The following is a 24,577-nucleotide window of genomic DNA, read 5'->3' on the forward strand; positions in this document are numbered from 1 at the left end:
ACTTTAATTTTTACATATCATATAAGATAGAGGTTGAGGTTAATTTATTTTTCATACTTTATTCAGGCTTTCTAGTACCGCTGATTTTAATCTTTCCCTACACCACTAAATTACCTTAGCCCTTGACCATATATATGTGGGTCTATTTCTTGGCTCTATTCTGCTCTATTAATCTATTTATCTATCCTTAAGCCACAGTAGCTTGATTACTATATTGCTATCAGAAGAAATCAAGTTCTGTCAGTACGTCAAATTTTTATCTTCTTTTTCAAAATTATTTGGCTATTTTAGGTCCTTTGAATTTTCCTATAAATTTTATAATCAACTTTCAATCCCTACAAAAAAATTTAAATAGGATTGTTTCGAATTTATGGTTCTATTTAAGAAAAATCAACATGTACATTTTTTTTTTAGGTTATTTATTTGAGAGAGAGTGTGTGAGCACAAGCTGAGGAGGGGGCACAGAGAGAGGGAGACAGGGAATCCCAAACAGGCTCCACACTGTTAGCGTGAAGCTCGATATGGGGCTCAAACTCGGGAACTGTGAGATCATGACCTGAGCCAAAACTAAGAGTCAGCCGCTTAACCAGCTGACCTGCCCAGGCGCCCCTAGGTTTTTCAGTTTGTGTTGTTTATTCTTATGTATTCATAAGTTGATGCTACTTTAAACAGTATTTTTAAAATTTGCATTTTCTAATTGTTTCTTGCTATTATATATAAATAACATTGATTTTTATATTGGCCTTGTACCTATGAGCTTTCAAAACTGCTTATTAATTCTAATATGTTTTGTAGATTTCCTAAGATTTTCTAAATAATCATGTCATCTACAAATAAAAATAACTTTACTTCTTGTCTTTTTTTGTTTGTTTAATTGCACTAAAACCACCACACAACTTTAAATAGATACAGTGAAAATGGACAACCTTTTATGATATTCACAATCTAAAGGGGAAGGTATTAAATCTTTCACCATTAGGTATGAAGTTAGCAGTAGGTTTTTCATAGATGCCTTTTATCAAACAAGAAGTTCCATTTTAATCCCAGTTTAACAAGAAATTTTATCATGAGTGTTGTTTTTTCTATATCTATTGACATAATATGATTCTCCCCAATATTTTGTTAATTTGTAATGATTGATTTTTAAATCAGTTTTGCTTTCCTCAGATAAAATCCAATTCCTTTGTATGTATATCTGGACCTAACCTGCTAATTTATTATCTATAGATTTCATATCTATATCTATGAGAGATGTTGGTCTATAATTTTTCTTCTCTGTAACGTCTTTGCCAAATGTTGTTACCAGGATTCTTCTATAACCTTATCTGTACAGTCTTACAGAATTTGTCAGGAAGTGTTCCCTTCTCTTTTATATTCTTGAAAGTTTGATTTATTTAAGTTTTATTCATTTGTTTGGAAAGTTTTATTTATTTATTTAAAATAAATTTAAGTAGGAAACTAATTTGACAATAAACTATTTGTAAAAAAAATAAAATAAAATAAAATAAAATAAATTTAAGTTATAAAAATCTTTATTGAAATAATTTATTTAAAAATTATTTAAGTTTTATTTACTTATTTATTTAAGATTGATATTACTTCTTAAATGTTTGCAGATACCAGTGAAACCATCAGAGCCTAGAGATTTCTTTCTTTGAAGGTTTTTAATTACAAACTATATTCCTATTACATCGATACCAGTTCTGGTGAGCAGTGGTTTGCAAAGAATTTGACCATTCCACATGCATTGTTGAATTGTTACCATGAAACTGTTCACAAATGCCCTTATTATAGCCATTTTAACATACTCAGGACACTTAAGAATAGCTCTTCTTTCTTATCTAATATTGGTAATCTATGTGTTCTCTCTACTTTCCCTTGATCAGTCTTGCTAGGAATTTATCAATTCTATTAATCTTAAGAGCTAGCAATATGGGCAAGTCCAGTGGAATTGGAAGTCCTTCACCTTAAAGTTTTGGTATTCCGAACAATTGTTGCCATGAAAATCAATGCCCCAAATCTAACACTCGTCATTTGGGTCCATATGCAGTCATTATCCTTAAGAAATTCATCAGCATGTGACTAAACCAAATGGAAAAATATTAGTACAATTTGAAAGCTCAGTGATATAATCTTTACAATAACGTGAAATGGCATTATATCTATTTCCAAAATGAGAAAACCAATGCTCAGAGAAACTAACAACTGCAAAAGTCACAAAAGCTAAATTCTGGATTCGCACTCATGTCCTTTGGATTCCAACACCTGTTTAATTTCCACTCAGCCATGAAGTTTTTCATGAGTAAATGATTCAGGATCACATTTACCAGGACTTGAACAGCCTGCCTTTGGAAAGATATTGTGCCTCCACAACACTGAGCTAAATGCAGCTGGAAAAAGGAACATAAAAAGAAAAGATGTATTTCAGTTTTTTCTTATGGCCAAGAAGGGCCATACTGTACTGAGTAAAATGCTATTATTGATGGAAATGACAGAAAGCAACACTTTGGCCAAGTCCAAATGCCTGTGGCTCTTTTTTGACTTTCTGAGATTCAATCCTTCTTCTAGTAGGTTTTTCCCTCCAAATTACTAATTATTTTTTTAAATGCAATTTTCAAGGTTCACTTCAAACCTTATGATTGATGATGATGGGAAATGTCATTTGCAAGCATATGACACGGTATGTTTGATCAAAATAACGGCATCTCTGTTTATTTAATAACAGGTCCTCATAGAGTTAGGCTTTGCCTTCTAATTTCTAGACATTTCTTTAAAAGGCATTTATTTCCTCTTCATTAAAAAGTACTAGGGATTGGGGCGCCTGGGTGGCTTAGTCGGTTGGGCGTCCGACTTTCGCTTGGGTCATGATCTCACGGTTCGTGGGTTCGAGCCCCGTGTCGGGCTCTGTGCTGGCTGCCAGTTCCGAGCCTGGAGCCTGTTTCAGTCTGTGACTCCCTCTCTCTCTGACCCTCCCCTGCTCACGCTGTCTCTCTCTCTCTCTCTCCTAAAAATAAATAAAACATTAAAAAAAAAAATACTAGGGATTAATTATAAATACTAGTTTCAGTACTTGTTCTTATTGAGTGCCTTATTTTAGAAAAGAGAGAGAAGTAATTTTCCTTTCCATTATTTTTACTCATCACTCCTAAAGATTTTTTTTTAAGGCAATTATTTCAGGAGCATCCATTTTAGGACAAAGAACATACACCCTAGTAAGAAGCTGGACAGACACAGTAGACCTATTCCTCGTGAACTTGGGCTATTCATTTCACCTGTTATTCAATGCATAGAATCAATTATTTCATGCTAAAAACAATCATAGAGCTCTGCTTTTGCATTCTCCTTTCTGTCTGAATTTACAGTGGACAACAGTGTTCTTGTGCACTCTCTGGCTTTATCCATACAACCACGCTGCCAGGAGAAACAAGGTGGATGATATGGGGAAGGGAATGACGGTCTTCATTATCACAGGTGGTTTCTAGGAAGAGTTGGAAAAATGAGTCCAGCTTAAGGCTGCTTGGTTTGAAGGGTATGTGCTGGAGAGGAGAGGACCATGCTCTCCCCAAAAGTGGCAGGAGAGTGTGGTGCTGAATTTTATGTGTCAACTTGATCGGATTGCAGAGTGCCAGGATATCTGGCTAAACGTTATTTCTGGGTGTGTCTGGTTTCTGAATTAGCATTTGGACTGGCAGGGTGCCCTCCGTGGTGTGGGTGGACATCATCCAATCTAAGGGCCTGAGTAGACTCAAAGGAAGAGGAAGAGGGAATTCACCTCTCTGCCTGACAGCTTGAGCGAGGACATCGGTTTCTCCTTCACTTGGACAAGGACATACACCATCAGACCTCCTGGTCTCTGGTCTCCCAACTCAGCCTAGATTTCACATCGCCAGGTTTCATGGGTCTGCAGCTTGTAGATGGCAGATCATGCGACCCCTGAGACGCCGTAATCGCTTAAGCCAGTTCTCACTATAGATACATACTGGTTCTATTTCTCAGGAAAGCCCTGCCTAATGCAAAGAGGAAACTCAAATTGGTTTCAAGCATGGTATAGGAAAATCCCCAGAGTAGAATTCTCCAAGGAATGGTTACAAAAATCAGTGAGTGATTGAGAGTGATCTAGGCCCCCATGTTCCCAAGGCAGTGCCACCATGCCACCGTGAGGGGCATTTAGGACTTCCAGAGCCACCACGGTGAGGGGATGGAAAAGGAAGCCCATAAAGGGCTTCTGGGGGCTGGGGGAAGGGCAGCATCCAGGCTTGTATTTCATTCCGGGAAAGGAGTTCAAAGAAAGACAGGAGGGGGGCGCCTGGGTGGCTTAGTCGGTTAAGCAACCGACTTTCGCTTAGGTCATGATCTCGCGGTTCGTGGGTTCAAGCCCCGCGTCAGGCTCTGTGCTGCCTGTCAGCTCAGAGCCTGGAGGCTGTTTCAGAGTCTGTGTCTCCCTCTCTCTCTGACCCTCCCCTGCTCACGCTGTCTCTCTCTCTCTCCTAGAAATAAATAAAAAAAAAAAAAAAAAAAAGAAAGAAAGAAAGACGCGAGGACGAGCGAAGCCTCCATCCAGCCCGCCTCTGTGCCACACTGCCCCTTCCGGGGCAGAGAGAGGGAAAAAGACAACATCCAGGGACCCACTTCTGGGTCTCATGGGCCTTGCAGGCTCCGGCCCTTCCCACCACTGGAACTTGGTAGGAGAGCACGGGCTGATCGCACAGGCAGGACACCCTGTGACAGGCAGCTGTGAGGGTGCCAGGGTCAGCTGGGCTCTGCCCTCCTCCGCCTCGCCATCTACAGAAAAGGCCAGTGCTGCTCAAACAGGAAGTCTCTAAAATGGTGCTGAAGACACTGACTCCAGTCCCCTGCATGTGCCTGGAGCCTCCCGACTTCTGCGACTCTGTGACATGACTCTCTCAGCTTGGGGCAGGCAGCCCTCGGTGCTAGTGGGGTCACCTTGGCCCCTCCTCACAGCTCCCCAGCAAGGTGGCCCAGCTGCCTGCCCAGGGCCACACTTGTCCAGTGTCCAGGAGATGCTGTAAGCTGTGGAGAGGCACCAGTTTCCTTGTGACAGATACCTCCTGGGACAGCCTCTCTTAAGAGAGAGCACACAGACCGCCTCTGGAAAAAGAAAAGCTCCATCCAAATCAGTGCTGCAAACATGTGGGAGAACTTTTGATGGCTTTGGAAAACGAGGTTGTCATTTACCAACAGTCAGGCATCTCACTGTTCCACGCGCCCAGGACGAGAAGGAAGCACTGTTGACAGTCATGCAACAGTGGGTTTGGCGGTTGTCGTCACGGGGAAGCTTCTACCCGTTAACTTCACGCCAGCCACTGAGGAATGAGAACATGTGCCAGATGGGTGAAAGAACTGAGCACACTTTTAGAAAAATCACTTTTTTCAGAGGTTTACACAGCTCCACACATTGGCCAAAGCCTTTTTCTAGCATCTTTTTTCCCGGGGCAGGCAGCCAGCACCTCCACAAAGGGCCCACGCCACCGTGTCCGCGCTGCTCCAAATCCTGCCTCACGAACGCTTGAGGGAGGCCCAGTAAACCGTGGTTCCCAAGTTGCCTCTAAGCTTTGAGGACGAGCATCCTAGCTGTACCCAGAAAGCTTCTCTGCACTTCAAGAAACTACCTTGATAAACGATGTTATTCACGAAGGGAATCGACTGTTAATTCTCTTCTTGGGCTTTAGCCACATCCGCTGAGCAACACGATGAAGAAACCGCAGATAATGACTTTCAACTCCACTGTCTAAGGGCAGGCTGTGACTGGTGGTTTGTGTCTGGGCCACGCTGGCCGACACAGGGACAGACCTCACTCTGGGTCTCCCCACCTCGGTGACCTTTCTAGGTGTGCGTACAACTGTGAACCGACGTTCTTGGACATGAACGTCCGGCAGGCCTCCCTAAGCCTGAGGCTGGCAGGCAAGGGCACCATGCTGTGCCAGAGCCAGAAGCCCAGCCCAGGGGAGGCTCACAATGGTTTTCGAGAATGATCTGAAAATGGCACAGTGCGATTCTTAAAGGCAAAGCAGACCATGATCGGAGAAATACCTTTTCGGTGTTTTGGTTTTGCTTTGAAAAACTGTAAGACGCTGAGCTTCTGAAGCATAGAGATCTGTGCTTAGAATCAAATGAATACTGCGGGTGTAGAACATGAGAGCCAAGACAGAAGGAATATGTTGACTGAATTTATCACACAACTCTCTCAGCAAAACACATGAAGGAAATCATTCATAACGTAATAATCAAACATGTAGCTTTCGATAAGGGAAAAACCTGCGTGACACATTTGCAGCCTGCCGTCATACTGCCTCAGATACAAATGCATTCAAATGGGTATCTGCTGTAGGGACAGGAGACTCTGTTTCTTCCTTGTTCTGTCATCTGTCCAAACGGATGACCAGACTTGTCTGATCTTCCCCAGATCCAGAGTTCATTTCTTCTCCCCCTCCCCCACCGTCACCCTGAAACGTAGTGACTGGGACTCTGTTTACAGGTAAGTAAACTGAGGCACACAGTCATGAAGTGACCTGTCCAAAATCGCACCACTGAAGTGACCAAAGCCAAGCCAAAGTCAGGTGTGTCTGTCTGAGGCTGCAAATAATTCTTCTCTCTCGACATGGTCAATATAGAAATGGTGGACACGGAACTATTTATCTATGTAGAGCAAGCTAATGATTGCAAAAGCAAATACATCATTCTTAGTCCCAGGCTAGGTCTTAAAATGGCATTCTTTTGACATCCAACAATACGTAGTTTTGAACATATGGAGAAAAAAGGAATAAATGAATGCTCCTACTATTTCAAGCAGAAATTCAAAAGTCACAAAATGATCTATGTGCCCTGGTCCTCTTCTCCATCACCGGCTGGCTCCTGTCTCACTCCTCTACATGCACCATGACAAGGGACGGGTAGGCACAGGGTCCTTCTGGTCAGAAATGCTCTCACCCCCTCTCCTCTGGTCTTGCCCCAATCTCCCTTTAGAATGAACTGTCCCACAGGCCTCCGATTACGTAAGAGACACCACTTTAATTACTAGGTGTTATATATTTTTTCTGGTAAATGGCTATTTGTTTAATGTCCATTGCTGTCCATCAGGGCTTCCAAGAATGGCTGTTGAAGATACTCATGGCCCCTGGGTGCCCAGCCGACAAGGGAGGGCTGCTCTCTGCTCACTATGTCCTGGACCTGGTGTTGCACCTGCTAACTGGCGTGAATACTCCATGGGCTCGCAGTGGCTCTGCCCTGTGGACTCTGCCAGGACAGGCACTGTGCCCGTCTTACCCATCACCACCCCTTCCCACACCACGCACAAGCCTGGCACGCAGTACATATCCGATCAAAGGGTGTGGAATAACTGAATTACTAAAGAAATGCGTGAGTGGTAACTTTTTAAAGCATTTAGAGTCCTGGAAGTTTTACCTGCGATGTGATGACAAAGTCCCAATGGTGAACTATACGGCCGCACCTCACTTGTCATAGCAGCTGTGACAGCAGGTATGACAGCAGGAGGAGACAACACCCAGGTTCAGGGGACCAAGCCACAGGGAGAAACAGGGAGGAAAAGGCGGCTGTGCGCAGGGCTTCCCTGCTGCGGCCAGAGCCAGCAAATGCCAGCCACTTTTCTCTTCCAGAGGAAATAATTTTGCAAGCATTTAATAAATGGAATCTGGTTGTATTTGTAAGGTGTGGTAAATATCCAGGCCAAAAGGTTCTAACATTTGACCAAAAGGCCATATTAGTAAAGGACAAAAATATGATCCGTACTTGTTACAAGATTACTAATCACCACGGGATCTGGAGAGGCTCAGGTGGACGCTCTCCACAATACTGCCTCTTTCCTTCCTTCCTTTCCCCTTCCTTCCTTCCCCCCTTCCTTCCTTCTCCCCTTCTTTCTTAACAAAATCTTGCACAACTCCTCATAACCTAGAAAACTGAGGGAGATAATCCTAAGGAAGAGAACAAGCTGTGGCTGGAAACTGAATCCATTTACTGGTGGAAATGAGCACAAAGAGGCTCTCAAAAAAACGTTTAACCTCTGAATGCCTGCTTATGAAAAATAGACTCACAAATGTCAAAGCTCCAGAAGCTAGCTTGTCTCCCCCCTCAACTCCCCAATACAGACTCAAGTCCCCAGGTCCCACTCAGGCTTCCAGGCACAAGGGACCCTAACTCACAGTGTCGTCTTGGTCTTTTCAGTCATTAGCAGGATTCACAGCTTTGCTGAAGGAGGAGGCAGAAAGGGGCCCATCATTCAGAAAGCACCGACTAAGAGCCTGGCACCACGCAAGGTGCTTCCCCACCTGTATTCCTTTCAATGCCCACAAGAACTTCTCTGGTGGGATTTTAAACCCTCTTATAAAGCTGAAGACCCCATAGTGATGAGACCCTAGCCCAACCAGATCCCTTCATGTTCTAAGAGTCAAGGCGAAGACTGAGCAGTCACGGGCTGGCTGCTAGACTTCCCTGCGAGGGGGCAGGAGAGCTAAGCACGTTACCCTAACAGCCCGGGTCTCTCTTTCTTACTCTAAACAAAGGAAGGTATGGGGTGTTCTGGAAAGTCAGCGCCAATGGTGAATTTGGGTTCCCAATCACAGTTATAGCCTAAACATAGCTTCAGTTAAAGTCTTTATTCCGTCAAGCTAACAAATTTGTTTGAGAAATATATGGGGCACCTATAATGAGCCATTATATGCTGGGCACCGGGAACACATCAGCGCTGTCAAGAATCAAGGTCCCTGCCCTCAAGGAGCAGAAGTGGACAAAAACAAGTAAACAACCAGAATGGTTAAAGATGCAACTAAGCATCATAACCAAAAATAATAGCAGGGGCATCTGGGGCATTCAGGGTGGCTGCTTTAATAAGGCCACATGTAGGCTGAAACCCAAGGAATTAGTAGGAGGTAGGCAGGCTAAGGTCTCAGTTTGGGTTCCCTCAGGAGGAGACCCTGAGATAGATTCAAGTGCAAACAGTTTGTCAGGAAAATGATTCTAGAAAATACCAGTGAGGAAGCGAGACAAAGATAGAAAGGGAGCCGGTGAGACACAATAGCAACATATATCACTGTCGGAGGCAAGAGCCCAACCCGCTGGGGCTTGTAAAATACACTTCCCAGACACATTCTGCATACGCAGCGAGGGAGCCGGGAAATTTACACACCAGCCCCGTTAGTTTCTGGCTGAGGGATGTTCCAAGGGGACGCACACATGTCCATTCTCTGCATGCCCAGTGTGCCATGTGCACAAAGTGGTGGCTGGCGGCTGGAACCCGGATTGGTACCCATGACACAATGAGTGCCACAGAGACTTCTGACAGCCTCTGAGAAGTGAGAGCAGGGCACATGCAAAGGGCAAGGAAGGAAAGAACATCTCACGTCGAGGGAGCCGTCAAAAGTTGGGCTCTGAAGCCAGACGATCTGAGTATAAATGCCAGCTCTGTGACATGCCGGCTGTGTGGTATTGGGGCCGATTATTTATCCCCCCTCAGCCTCAGTTTTCTCATCTGGACAAGAGGTCTAATAACGGTTCTGACCTCACAGGTATGTTGTGGGGATTCAATGGGATAAGTTGCTGAAAGCTGTTAACAGTCCCTGACACATCTTCCATGTTCAATCAACAATAGCTGCTTACAGTGCCATCAAAAGGACAGAGTGGCTGGAGCGCAGGAAGTACGGTTGGGTCAGGAAACAGGACGTGAGGCTGAAGAGGCAGCAGGGGCCAGAGCATGCAAGAGTCTGAAGACTGTGTCGCAAGGGGCTGGATTAACCCTAAGGTACACTGGAAGCCAGTGAAGAGATTTAAGCTGCAGAGTGTCCTGACGTCACCATTCTAGAATGCCATTCTCTTCAAAGGCTTGAAATGCCTTTTCTACTTCCATATCCCCAGAGCTGAATCCACTGCTGGCATAGAGGGAAGGTGCTGTTTAGCACTAATTAGCAGACTCCCGAGACTGATGAGAGCAAAGAAGCACTGGTCTGAATCATCCAAAGACTGCACAGACTTGGCTGCAGAATGATCTGTTTCATTTTCCTCCGGCAGACTTAACTTCCTAATTAAGTTGGCTCCAGCTAACATTCAAATGACTTTGCATTTCCCAAGTAGGTATCAAAAAAGGTGGAAGAGGCAGCTGCCCGACCCACCAGGAGACATCAGGAAGCAAGCCTGGAATGAAATGTTTGCTGTGGAGACCCCCATGGGAATAACGGATGTACTTCTAGGAGTTGTGCCCAAAAAGGAAAAGAAAGTACACTCGTGCTATGGATCTGCACACTAGACAGGAGTCTGAGAAAATGTAAAGGAAAAGGCCAGTGGTTCTGAACCCAAAAGGCAATGTTTCTATGGAAGGGCCCCATCTGAAGATGGGTAGTCACTCAGGACTACGATGGTTTTCAGAGAAGGGGACTGTGGAACAGTGTTAGCTCATGACTGATTGGTTGATTTCCTTCTTTCTTTCCTTTCTTTTTTCCCTTTCTCTTTGCATCTTTCCCTTCATACACATACACCCCAAAAGATGCTCGTTACAGAGCACATGCAGTAATCTGAATTTCTAGTTCTGGAACACATCTACCATCTTGAATAATATCTGGGCCCATATTTGGAAGACTGTGTTAAAAGCCAATCCTTTGATACAGAGATAAAAGGAACCCACACAAAACAGGTGTCTATCCAACAATTCCTTCACAATTTAAGTCCATGCCATCACAAATGACCAAGAGGAAGATCTCCGTTATGAAATTTTTTTCATAGTTGATGGACCCAAGAGCCTTGTATCCATAAGAAATCATCACATGATATAGGAAGAGGTAAAATGAGGAACAGAGGACATTTCCTAATAATAAGAGAACTGAAATAACAAGAATACACAACAATCATAAATGTGTATGTGCCTATAAACAGACCTTCAAAATATATGAAGCAAAACCCAGCAAAACTAAAAGGAAAAAGAGACAAACCTATAGTCATAGCTGAATATCATCAAACCCTACAATTAGTAATTGACAGACATTGAGACAAAAATTTAAAAAGCAAGGATCAAAAACTTCTGACTGACACCAGCTTAACTTAATGGACACACATGGAATGCCACACCCAATAAGTACATAAATACATTCTCAGGTGTGCATGGAAGGTCCACTAAGATAATGTATTCACTAGGCAATGAAACAAATTTCAACACAAGTCAAAATACTGAACATATTGTTTTCTGTTCACAGTAAAACTAAGTTAAAAATTCAAAATAGTAAGGTAGCTAGAAAAGCGATTTGGAAAGTGCAAAAGCTCGCTTCTAAATAAGGTCAAATATAGAATCAAAGATCAAAGAAGACATAACAAGGGAACTTAGAAAATATTTTGAACATAATAATAATAAAAATAAAATATACCAAATTGTTGGGGGTACAGCTGATACAGGGCTTAAGGGAAATTTATTGCTGTAAATGCTTCTATTAGAAAGGAAAAAGTCTTTTAAAAAAAAACCCTATGATTTAAATTTAAGAAACACAGCAGATAAACACAGGGGAAGGGAAAAAAGAGTAAGATAAAAATAGAGAGGGAGGCAAACCATAAGAGACTCTTAAATTCAGAGAACAAACTGAGGGCTGCTGGAGGGGAGGTACATGGGGGGATGGGCTAAGTGGGTGATGGTCATTAAGGAGGGGGAGGGCACTTTTAGGGATGAGCACTGGGTGTTATATGTAAGACATGAATCATTGGGTTCTACTCCTGAAGCCAAGACTACACTGTATGTTAACCAACTTGAATTTAAATAAATAAACAAGTAAATAAGTAAATAAATACGTAAATAAATAATAAAAATTATCCTAAAAAATAAGGAAATAATACAAAGAAGAGCCAAAATCAATGATATAGAAAATAGCCAAAAAAATAGAGGAAATAAGCAAACATGAAAGTTGGGCTTTGAAAAGATTAATAAAATTGATAAACCCCAGATAAAATTAATCAAAAACTGTACAGAAAATACAAATGACTATAACAGAAACGGAAGAGGACTATTACCACTGACCTTACAGACATCAAAAAGTCCACAGGAGAACAGTATAAAAACAACTTTATACTAATACAAACAACCTAGAAGAAATGTACAAATTCCTTAAAAATACAAACTCATCCAAACTGACATAAGGTAGTTCTACGCTAATGATGGCAATATGACCCTACGAGCTATATGGACCCACTCCCAAGCAAAACTGGGAAAAATTATTTTAAAAAGACTTTTTTAAGTCTCTAGATGGTCCTTAGAACATACAAAAAATGAACACTTCAATCCCTATCAAAATAACACCAGCATTCTTCACAGAGCTACAATAAACAAACCTAAAAATTTGTATGGAACAAGAAAAGATCTCGAATAGCCAAAGCAATCCTGAAAAAGAAAAACAAAGCTTTTGAGGCATCACAATCCTGGACTTCATGATGTATTACAAAGCTGTAATCATCAAGACAGTATGGTATTAGCACAAAAACAGACACTTACACCAATGGAACAGAAGAGAGAACCCAGAAATGGACCCGTAAACATATGGCCAACTCACCTTTGATGAAGCAGGAAAGAATATATAATGGAATAATGATAAGTCTCTTCAGCAAATGGTGCTGGGAAAATTGGACAGCGACAGGTAGAAAAATGAACCTGGACCACTTTCTTACAGCATATCCAAAAATAAACTCAAAAGGGACAAAAGACCTAAATGTAAGACAGGAAGCCATCAAAATTCTAGAGAAGAAAGCAGGCAAAAATCTCTTTGACCTTAGCTGCAGCAGCTTCTTACTCAATGCATCTCTGGAGGCAAGGGAAAGAAAAGCAAAAATGAACTATTGGTACCTCATCAAGGTTAAAGCTTCTGCACAGTGAAAGAAACAATCAACAAAACTAAAAGGCACTGACAGAGTGGGAGAAGATATTTGCAAATGACAGATCAGATAAAGGGTTAGTATCCAAAATCTATAAAGAACTTATCAAACTCAACACCCAAAAAACAAATAACCCAGTGAAGAGAGGGCAAAAGACGTAACAGACACTCTCCCAAAGAAGACATCCAGATGACTAACAGACACATGAAAACATGTTCAACATCACTCATCATCAGGAAAATACAAATTAAAGCCACAATGAGATACCACCTCACACCTGTCAGAATGGCTGACAGTAACACCTCAGGCAACAACAGATGTTGGCAAGGATGCGGAGAGAGAGGATCTCTTTTGCACTGCTGGTGGGAATGCACACTGGTGCAGCCACTCTGGAAAACAGTATGGAGGTTCCTCAGAAAATTACAACTAGAACTACCCTACGACCCAGCAACTGCACTACTAGGTATTTATCCAAGGGATACTGCTGTTTCGAAGGTACACATATACCCAATGTTTATAGCAGTGCTATCAACAATAGCCAAAGTATGGAAAGAGCCCAAATGTCCATCAACGGATGAATGGGTAAAGAAGATATGATATATATATATGTGATATATATATATATGATATATATATATATCACATATATATATAAAATGGAGTATTACTCAGCAATAAGTAAGAATGAAATCTTGCCATTTGCAACTACATAGATGCAACTAGAGAGTATTATGCTAACCAAAATGAGTCAGTCAGAGAAAGACAAATCTATGACTTCACGCATATGTAGAATTTAAGATACAGAACATATGAACATAAGGGAAAGGAAGCAAAAATAATATAAAAACAGGGAGGGAGACAAACCATGAGAAACTCTTAAATACAGAGAACAAACTGAGGGTTGCTGGAGGGATTATGGGTGGGGGGATGGGTAACTGGGGAAGGGACATCATCCCACCTGTTGGGATGAGCACTGGGTGTTATACATAGGGATGAATCACCGGAATCTACTCCTGAAATCATTATTGCATGATATGCTAACTAACTTGGATGTAAACTTAAATAAATAAGTAAAATTTATTTTTAAAAATGAAAAACAATGCACTGAAACTCTGTAAGAAAAGGAAGAATCTGACCCCATCCTTGCTTTCTCAATCACAGCCTACCATGATGCAGCTCCATTCCAGGTGGGTACCGCCCAGAACACAGGGCCTCCTCTTCCTCTTCCTGATCAAGGGCAGGGGGACTCTCCTGGGAGGGGCAGGCAGTCAGCATTTCTCACCACCACCCCCAGAGGACCAGAGGCTACTGTGGTCCCCTCCCTCTAACGCCCCCAATTCCTGGCATGTGAGTGTCACCGAGAGAGAACCCGCCACCGCCCCTGGCCCTGGCTGCAGAGACCTCTAATTGCCAAAACCACCTTGGGAAAGATACAACAAAGATGAACAACTCAAACCACCTGACTTCAACACCTACCAGAAAGCTACAGTAATCAGTACAGTGTGGTTCTGGCATCAGGACAGGTACGCAGATTAATGACCAGTATACAGAGCGCAGAAATAGACCCACACTTACACAGTGTAGTAGTTTTCACAAAGGTACCAAAGCTACTGGATGATAAACGGGAAGTCTTTTCAATAAATGGTGCTGGAAAAAATGAGTATCAAGACAGAAGAACCTGACCTTCAAAGTCTACCTTGCACGATGAACAAAAGTCAATTTAAGAAAAGCCTAAATATAAAAAAAAAAAAGAAAAGCCTGAATATAAAACAAAAACCATGAAGGTTTAAAAAAATATATATGAAGGTATCTTCACAACTGGAAGGTGAGAAAAGACTTCTTAAACAGGACACAGAAAGCAATAACAATAAAAGAAAAAATGGCAAATTAGATTTAATCAAGATTAAAATCTATTGCCTCTCAAAAGACACCATAATGAATATAAAGTGGGAAGCCAGTGATGGAAGAACATAGTCACAAGACATTTCTTTCACAAAGGCTTGTAAACAGAAGAGGAGGAAGCTTCACCAACTAATCAAAAAGAGGACTCCCCCCAAATTTAATGGCCAACGGACTTTGTTCAGACCCTGCACCAAGGGAGACCTGTGAACAGTCAAGATGTAAATAAAAGTATATGTGGCATCAGTAGTCATCAGGGAGATGCAAATTACAAGTACGATGAGATACTACCACACACGTGCCAAAATGCTTCAACTGCAAAAGCCTGATGACAACCGAATGTTGGTAAAGATCAGGGAGCACTTGTAGTTTTCACTCACTGCCCATAGGAATGCAAACTGATACAAGCGCTCTGCAAAAAGATTAGGCAGTTACTTCTCATGTTACATACATACCCCGCTTTTACCCCACAATGTCACTCACAGCTATTAAACCAAGATAAATGGCATTCTGGCACATCTATGTTCCCAGTAGCTTTATTAACAACCGGAAACACTGGAAACAATCTGTTTATCAGAGAAAGGAATGGATAAATGATTCAGGGAATATCCATGACTATGAAATACAGAGAGGGAGGCAAACCATAAGAGACTCTTAAATATGAAAACAAACTGAGAGTTGACGGGTGGGGGTGGGATGGGGGATGGGCACTGAGGAGGGCACTTGTTGGGATGAGCACTGAATGTCATATGTAAGTGATGAATCACTAGAATCTATTCCTGAAATCAAGACTACACTGATGTTAGCTAGCTTGAGAATAATTTTTTTAAAAAAGAAGGAATTGGGGTGCCTGGGTGGCTTAGTCAGTTAAGCGTCCGACTTTCGCTTAGGTCATGATCTCGCAGTTGGTGGGTTCGAGCCCCGCATCGGGCTCTGTGCTGACTGCCAGCTCAGAGCCTGGAGCCTGTTTCAGAGTCTGTGACTCCCTCTCTCTCTGACCCTCCCCTGCTCACGCTGTCTCTCTCTCTCTCTCTCTCTCCTAGAAATAAATAAAACATTAAAAAAAATTAAAAAAAATAAAATAAAATAAAAAAGAAGGAATTACTGATACTCATTATAAGGTATTATAAGAATTCCAAGATGTTGTTATACTGAGCAAACACTGCTAGACACAGAAAAAAATCTACTGTAGGATTCCAACTATATGAAGTTCTAAAATAGACAAAATTAAACAATCCGCATAAGAACGAAAACAAGAAATCTGAACAGTGGCTATTTTGAGGAAGTGAAGACTGACTCAGGAACATAATGAACTTTCTGGGGTTAAGGAGATACTCTACATTGTGACAGGAAGGTGGGTTACATAGTATGTGCATGTATCAGAACTGAATGGCAATGATTTCTGTGTTTTGATGTAAATTTTACCTTAAAATACCAAAAAAAAAATCTTTTAAGGTATCATCAGTACTGAACAGTGGTAGGAAATGGACAGAGAAATGTAAGAAGCAAGGAGGGCAGGACACTGTACTTGAGCCATGAGTATTCATTAGATTCTGGCTTGGGTTATACATCTGAAATTTTTTATAATAGAAAGTTGGAAAAGAAAGAAAAAGGCATTAGTCTCATATATAACCTTGAATCGTACCCTGGTCTTTTCTTCATAGAAACGAAATAGTTGAGGTTTTGAGGGAGAGTATTTTGTATTAATTAAACAGTAGCCATTTTGTTTATTTTTTAAAGAAGTTTATTTCTCTTGAGAGAAAGAACAAGCGGGGGGGGCAGAGAGAGAGGGGAGAGCGAGAATCCCAAGTAGGCTCTACACTGCCAGCACGGAGCCCGATGTGCAGCTCAAACTCATGAACCATGAGATCATGACCTGAGCCAAAGTTGGATACTTAACCCACTGAGCCCCCCAGGCGCCCCAAACGGTATCCATTTTAAATGCATGCTATTTGAGGGGGTACCTGGGGGACTCAGTGGGTTAAGCAACCCACTCTTAGTTTCAGCTCAGGTCATGATCTCACAGTTTTGTGGGTCTGACCCCTGCATCAGGCTCCGCACTGACAGTATGGAGCCTGCTTAGGATTCTCTCTCTCGTTCTCTCTTTGCACCTCCCCTGCTCATGCTCCCTCTCTCTCAAAATAAATAAATAAACTTTAAAAAGCAATCAATCAATCAATCCTATTTGGTCAAACTAGGAACTTGGAGAGTGGATGAATCTAACACGTGAGTGATCGACTTCTTCCACATATTTGCCCAATTACCCTAAATAGGGTTGCTCAGCCTGGACACGACTGACATTTTGGGCAAGGTGACTCTGTGTTGTGGCGCCATCCTGTGCACTAGAGGCTGTTTATGGCAGCTTTGGTGGCCTTTATGTACTAGACTCTAGCAGTCCACAACCCAATTTGTGGAACCGAAACTTTAAGACACTGCTAACCGTACCCCAGGGGGCCAAACTGTCCAGTTGAGAACTACCACCTCAGAACATGCACCCTCAACCAGGACAGCATCACACCCCCCACCAAGGGGATGGAAACTGGTTCTTGGGGAGATGAAAAAGTCTTAGGTATGATCATTGTTTGTGGCCCTGCAAAGGATCACGATACACACAGAGAGATCCCGTATATTTGTGGCATTAAAATTTCACAGTAGAAAGGAGCAATTGGTGGGCGGAGGAACGTCTGAGACAAAGAAGAGGGGTGATAATGAAAGATTAAGAAATGCCCTCCTACGAAGAGGTCTAGGATTCTGCTTCAAGCAATCATTCCCCGCCCCCTTCCCCGCCCTGCATCTGGCATGCCCAGAGCAAGGCTTTCCAGTGTGCCCAGTGTGCCTGGGCATCTCCTTTTTCTTGAGAAAGATGTGGCAAAATAACCATAGTTGCTTTCCTGAGACTCTGAGATTGTCTTCGAAGCTTGAAATGTAGGATGCTATAAATTTAGGAGAAAAGCTATAAGGGGCTCTTGCCAAATCTCATGCCGTCCCTCTACATACTGAAGACTGGACGTTTTCCTCTAAGTTCTAGAACGCACACAAATTGAGCTGACCTTAGACAAATGACCACCAGTGTGTCCTGGCTAAACCAATGATCTCAGAAGCCATGCCATTTTGTAGCATTTTTTTAAGTTTATTTTATTTATTGAGAGAGAGAGAGAGAGAGAGCGCGAGAGAGAGAGCACATGCAGAGTTGGAGCAGAGAGAGGGAGACAGGGAATCCCAAGCAGGCTCCACTGTCAGCACAGAGCCCAATACAGGAATTGAACTCATTAACTGTGAGATTATGACCTGAGCCGAAATCAGGACTCAAATGCCTAACTGACTGACCACCCCCCGCCCCAGTAGCATTTATTTTTTAAAAGATAGCATTTTTCAAGTTACTCATCTACCACATCCCATCCAGCAAGACCCCTGGATAGCAGTTACACTTAACTCAATGATGCAAAAGGACTGAATCTTCTGATTTCCTGTTTTCATTTTCCTGTTTCTTTACGCCAAAGCTTGCCTAACAGTCTAAGAACCAGCTGGTTTATAACACTGCATATTCATGCTTGATGGGGTCACACCTGCCCACTTGGTATACATGGGATCCTGTGACCATGTCTCAGTCTGTAGTTAAAATGCACTTAGACTTGTTCAGCGAAAGCAAACTCCCAGACATTCAGCCTTCAAAGACCCTTCAACAGGCTCATGTCACTATCAAGGACTTGTCATCAGAGGAACATTGAGGCTGAGTGAGAACCTTTGAACATGGGGTACCTCTGCAGCTAAGGTATTAGAGCATTATGGTGGTTGTTTCTGGAGTTTCTATAGGGTTGTATCATTTTAAAATGATAACAGAAGGAGAGAACAAGTGCGATGGCTAATGTGACGTGTCATCATGGACAGGCCAGGGGGCCCAGCTGTTCTGTCAGCGTCAGTCCAGATGTTACTGTGAAGATGCATTTAGATGTGATGAACATTTATGATCTACCAAGGAGCTCACCCTCTTCAACATGGTTGGGCCTCAGCCAATCAGTTGAAGGCTTTAAGATCAAATACTGAGGCTGCCCAAATAAAATCCTACCTCAAGATGGCAACAAGGGAATCCTGCTTGACTTTCCAGACTGTTGGCTTACTCTGCCTAAAAAATTTTTTTTTCATGTTTATTTATTTTTGAGAGAGAGAGAGAGAGCAAACAAGAGAGGACAGACAGAAAGGGAGACACAGAATCCGAAGCAGGCTCTAGGCTCTGAGCTGTCAGCACAGAGCCCAATGTGGGGCTCGAACTCATGAACCGTGAGATCATGACCCGAGCCGAAGTAAGACACTTAAAAGACCGAGCCACCCAGGTGCCCCTACTCTGACCATTTTAAACTCAAGACTGCAACATCACCCGCTACCTGAGCCTCCAGCCTGCGGGCTGGCCCTACAAATTTCAGGTTGCCAATTGACTCTGCTAGCCAATTCCTTAAAATAACTGCTCCCTCTTTCTTCCTCTCCTTCTCTGCCCTTCTACACACACACACACACACACACACGCACACACGCACGCACGCACGCACGCTGCTGGTTCTGTTTCTCTGGAGCACCATGACTAATGAAAAGAGGAACATACATTCTATCTTATACAAAGTTAGGGGCACCTCAAGTCCCCACTGTATGACAATGAAAGCAGGTGGCAGAGAGGATGCCTCTCAGAGCCAGGAAAGGCGTCTATGGCCTGCGGAGGGCAGTGCTGACGGAAGTGGCTTCCTCACCAGCAAGAGCCTGCTAGCTCCGAAGCGGGGGCCCCGGGTGCAGCAGGAGGCAGGGGGAAGGCATGGGATGGAAACGGAAAACAGGCAGAAAGTCCTTATTAAGAGCAGTTAAAATCTCCACCCCAACCTACAAACCAGAAAGGAAACCACCCCATCCCTGACCCTTGAAGAAGCTAGAAAGTTCAACTATTTGAGGCTCTGCACTTAGGAAAAGCAGGCAAGTAGAGACCAGGGCTGAGCAACCAGGCTGAGAACCAGGTGGCTGGCAGGCGGGAGGGAGGGAGGAATGTCTGCAAGGTCACCTGTAAAAACCCAGGCCCCTCAGCCTGGCTCTCCGAACGCCGGGTTCAGGTACACCCGGCGAGAGCCAGAGGCGCCTCCGTGGGGAATGGAAAAGCTCAAAGTAAAGGCCGGAAGCTAACACTCAAGGTCAAGCAGTGAAAACCCAGCTCGCTCCCCGGCCATCCCTCAGTGTAGCTTAATTAACGGTATCTGCTGGTTAGCTTAGCGCTTCCACCTTAAACTTCAGATGTGCAACTTCAGATGGCCAGACACAGACAAAGGATTCTAAGAAGCTCCAGAGAGGGAAAGAAAAACAACACCAAGGAGAGGAAATGCTACAAGGCTTGTCTCGAACACCCTGTAAGCTAGAATCCCGTGCAGAAGTGGATTTTCTACCTAGGATTCTGAATCGGATAAAGGCACTTCCACTCTAAATATCTCAAAACGTGCAGCTCCAATGTCCTCTGCTGGGAAATGATAGGAGCAAGTGCTTTTCCTCTCAGAGCTCTCCCTGTCCCCTGCTTGGAAGTCCCAGCTCCCCAGTTCCAGAGCACTGTGGCGATGCACCTGGTGTCCATCCTTGCCCTAAAGAGGCCACGGCCACGTGTGACCATCCTGTGCCCTCCCCAAGAGGGAACCCAGCACCTACAAAACAGTCCGTGCTCAAGAAGCACCTGTTAAATCATCATTAGCCAGACATACCTTTTCAATCTTGTCTGTCATGTAAAGAATTGTATCCCACAAGCACCGATTAGCCTATAAATGGCCCCTTTAAAAAATATGATAGTTACCTATAAAGGAAACATCTGTGTGCACAATTACAGTGCACTGGTCTTGCTTTAGAGCCGTTTTAGGTTCACAGCAAAATTAAGATGGTACCATATAGACCCCCCCCCCCGCACATCCCCCCCTCACTATCCCCATCCCCCCATCATCTGTTCCAATGGATGGACCCAAACTGACATTATCATCACCCGAAGTCCACAGTTTACACCAGGGGTCACTCCTGCTGCTGTGAGTTCTTTGAATTTTGACAAACGTATAATGACCTATATCCACTATATCCACTATTCATAGAGCAGTTTCATGGCCCCCAAACTCCTCTCTGCTCTGCCTCTTTACCCCTGCCCAAACCCAGGCCTCACAGTAATGCTTTTTCATGCTATTTGTTCAAAGCATATGCAACACGTTTTCAGTTTTCGGGGCCATGTCTCCCTGGCAACTACATAACTCCACCCTTAGAATGTGAAAACCTCCAGGGGCACCTGGGTGGCTCAGTCTGTTGAGTATCTGACTTCGGCTCAGGTCATGACTCATGGTTTGTGGGTTCGAGCCCCACATCAGGCTCTGTGCTGACAGCTAAGAGCCTGGAGCCTACTTCGGATTCTGTGTCTCCCTCTCTCTCTGCCTTTCCCCCACTTGGGCTGTCTCTGTCTCTGTCTCTGTCTCTCTCTCTCTCTCAAAAATAAACACTAAAAAAAAAAAAAAAAGTGAAAACCTCCACAGAAAACACATAAACAAATGGGCATCTCTGTGTTCCAATAAAACTTTATTTACAAAAACAAGCAGGCATGGGATTTGGCCCATGGGTAGTTGTTTGCTGACCCCTCAACAAGACTACCACTTTATTCATCCTCACCATTTTTATAAGAAAGAAGTTTCTTAACAGCTTGACATGCCATTAATAATTTAGGTTTTTTTCTATTTTCTCTCTGAAACCTAAACTTGAAACAATACCCGCTCAACAGCAGAGACTGCAAGGGAAGACAATTCCCTTTTCAGAATATCCCCGCTTTAAAGCTAGCCTGCCTTTCCCTGCTTTAAATCCCAAATTTCTGGTTAACTCTGCAAACCTCTTGCTCTTTGAAACTGTGATCTCTGTTTTTCCCATCAGGGTGGCCCGGGGCCACCTTACGGAGCAAGTCCCATAAGAAGGCTGCCATGGGATGTGCTGTTTGCTGGCCACTTGTCACATGAGCACTTCAGCAGAGCGCTGTCTGACCGCTTATGGTAAATGGAGAGCAAGATCTTTTATTGCCAAAAGAAACCAACGTTTGCTCTTATGTTCAAAGAAGACCAACTCTCCTGCAGTATGATACGTGGATGTCGACCACCTTCTAGTCACTGATTATCCATAAACAGAGCAGAAGCAACCCCATGATTATCTAGCCTGGAAAATTCATCTCAGAAGAGCCCATGGTCCAGAGCATCTGCATCAACTCACTCCGTGCAACCTACAAAGTTGGTTTTACGGAAGGGAGAAGGAATGTGTGTCACAACTGGGGTCCACTAAGGTCGTCCCTCTGAGGCCCAGCGCCTCCCCTGAGAGCCAAGAGTCCTGCCGACCCCCAGGCTTCCCGGTAGCCACGATAAGAAATCCAAAGAACAGCACCGATGGTTTTTCTAAGTGGATGTGGCACTTCCCTGTAAGGCAATCACTGACCCGTCACAACAAAGAAAGAGAGCGGATAAAAATACTATCATCAACACCTAGACACTAGGTAGGGTTCTGTGTCTGCCACGTAGTAAAAATCGGTAACACTTTAAGTAGTGTCTTAAGCAAAAGATAGTAATGGCCTCTGTCAAAAAGCTTGTCTCCCACAGATGCGACCTCAGCCATGCATTTGACAGGGCACCTGGCGGGCAGCCCTGTCAGAAAATGCATCCAAGAAGGAAGGTGTGCTTCTAAAATGAACACTTCTGTGGGGCCTGGCCTCTACTCTCTAGGACCAGCAGTCTTCTGGGTGGAGTTATTCACACCCAGAGCTGTTTCCTTCCCAAGGTCAAATGCAACAGGGGATACGAAATTGTGCTGCTGTCCTCAGTCAACCATTTGAAAGCCTGGGTTAAGGTTTTTCCCCCAGGGGTTCATTTCTTTCTGCTTTGGAAGCCTGTTAAAAATCAGCACCAAGTCTTTGGGGGTGGGGGGTGGGGGGCAGAACATGACCTAAAACAACAGAGAACTTTAATGATGCTACGGGGATAGAGATGGAGAGCGGATGGGAGGTCAAGCCCAGGTGCGTGCGGTTCCAGGCCCTCTACACAGTGCCGGCCGGGGAATGCCGGACGACGAGCAGATGGTATTCATGTGGGGGCCCTTCCTCTGCCAGCACCACAAATCCTCCAAAACAGATGCTCACTCAAAACGAGACTTCAGAGGGGGTGCCTGGGTGGCTCAGTTGTTTAAGTGTCTAACTTTGGCTCAGGTCATGATCTCATGATTCGTGAGTTTGAGCCCCGCATCGGACTCTGTGCTGACAGCTCGGAGCCTGGAGCCTGCTTCAGATTCTGTGTCTCCCCATCTCTCTGCCCCTCCCCCACTCATGCTCGCTCGCTCGCTCTCTCTCTCTCAAATAAATAAACATTAAAAAAAAAAAAAAAACAAGACTTCAGAGGGACAAACAAACTTGGAGGGAAATGATTCCAAATGGATGTTTTGCCCCAACTAGCCTCAGAGAGGCTCAGGCCCTTTACCTTGATGCACTGCGAGGCCCTCGCTTTGGCCTTTCTAAGAAAGCGCACTCAGTCAGCGTTTTCTCTTAACCTCCCCTGAGATTCTAGAGCCGAACCCCTTCCACTAACTGGTAAGTGTTCAGTCTAAGCCTCTGCGTTCTTTTCCCAGGGTTTGCCTTTACCAATGACCTACTAGCCTGATGGCTAACAACGACGGCAATGTGTTCTCTCTGGAGCCCCAAAGCCTGACACCAAGGTGTGGCAGGGTCACGCTCCCTGTGAAGGCTCCAGGAGAGGGTCTTCCCTGGCCTTCTCCAGCATCTGGTGGCTCCACGTGGCTCGCTGCGGCACTCCGATCTCTGACCCCATCTTCACGTGGCCTTCTCGCCCGTGTCTCAAATATTCCTCTGTCTTTCTCTCATGGGGACATCTGTCATTGGACTTAGGGCCACCCTAAATCCAGGATGAGCCCATCTCCTGATCCTTAATTTCCTCCCTGCAAAGACTATTTTCTAAATAAGGTCATGTTCACAGGCTGTGTGGGCTAGGACTGGGCCATATCTTCTGGGGGAACATTATTCCACCCAGCATGGTCTCCAACAAGCCAGATACGAGTATGAGTTATTTATTTAAATGAACATGGAGGCCGCCTGGCTGGCTCAGTCGGTGAAGCATCTGACTTCGGCTCAGGTCATCATCTCACGGTTCTTGAGTTCGAGTTCCCCACTGGGTGAGCTCAAGCCCCACTTTGGGTGAGCCCCACTTCTCTCTCTCCCTCCCTCTCTGTCTCTCTGTCGCTCATTTACGCCCAATAAAAAAATAAATAAAAACATATATACATATATCCACACATCTTCATTGTATTTAAACACCAAACGCTGAGACACTGTAGAGTCAGAGGCTGGCATGAAGGTCAGCTAAGGGCCCTTGAACAAGTTACTGAGTCTGAGCTTCACTTTCCTTATGCGTAAAATGGGGATAACTTGACCCCATTGGTTGGGGGGGGGGACTGTACAGGTTAACAGTAAATCACTTAGAGTCTCTGGCACCCCAAAATCTTGTTGACAGGGCTGTCTCTAAGCCCGCTGAGCAAAATGTCCGCAAGCGCCTCAGGATACTTACTCCTTGATTCAGCCACTATCAGAGGAAGTACTTAGTCCTAAGTACTTAGAAAAAACAGGAAAGATTAAGGTAACAGGCCTGCCAAAGGCAAATAACATCAGACCCATAAGGAATTGAGGACTTTGGGTCACAAAGGTGGCCTTTCTCAAGTGGTCACCTGTGGCCACGGTGCGTCTCCAGCAACCCTAGGATCATCAGCCTAGGCATGCCAC

General features: G+C 44.0%; 1 protein-coding gene across 4 annotated transcripts in view; it reads right to left on the minus strand.

Moving 5' to 3' along the window:
- Positions 1-24,577, minus strand: part of PLPP4 (phospholipid phosphatase 4) — a 120,158-nt gene that overhangs the window by 39,199 nt on the left and 56,382 nt on the right. The window lies entirely within an intron of this gene.

The sequence above is a fragment of the Crocuta crocuta genome, unplaced genomic scaffold, assembly GCF_008692635.1.
Source record: "Crocuta crocuta isolate KB4526 unplaced genomic scaffold, BGI_CrCroc_1.0 scaffold138, whole genome shotgun sequence".
NCBI lineage: Eukaryota > Metazoa > Chordata > Mammalia > Carnivora > Hyaenidae > Crocuta > Crocuta crocuta.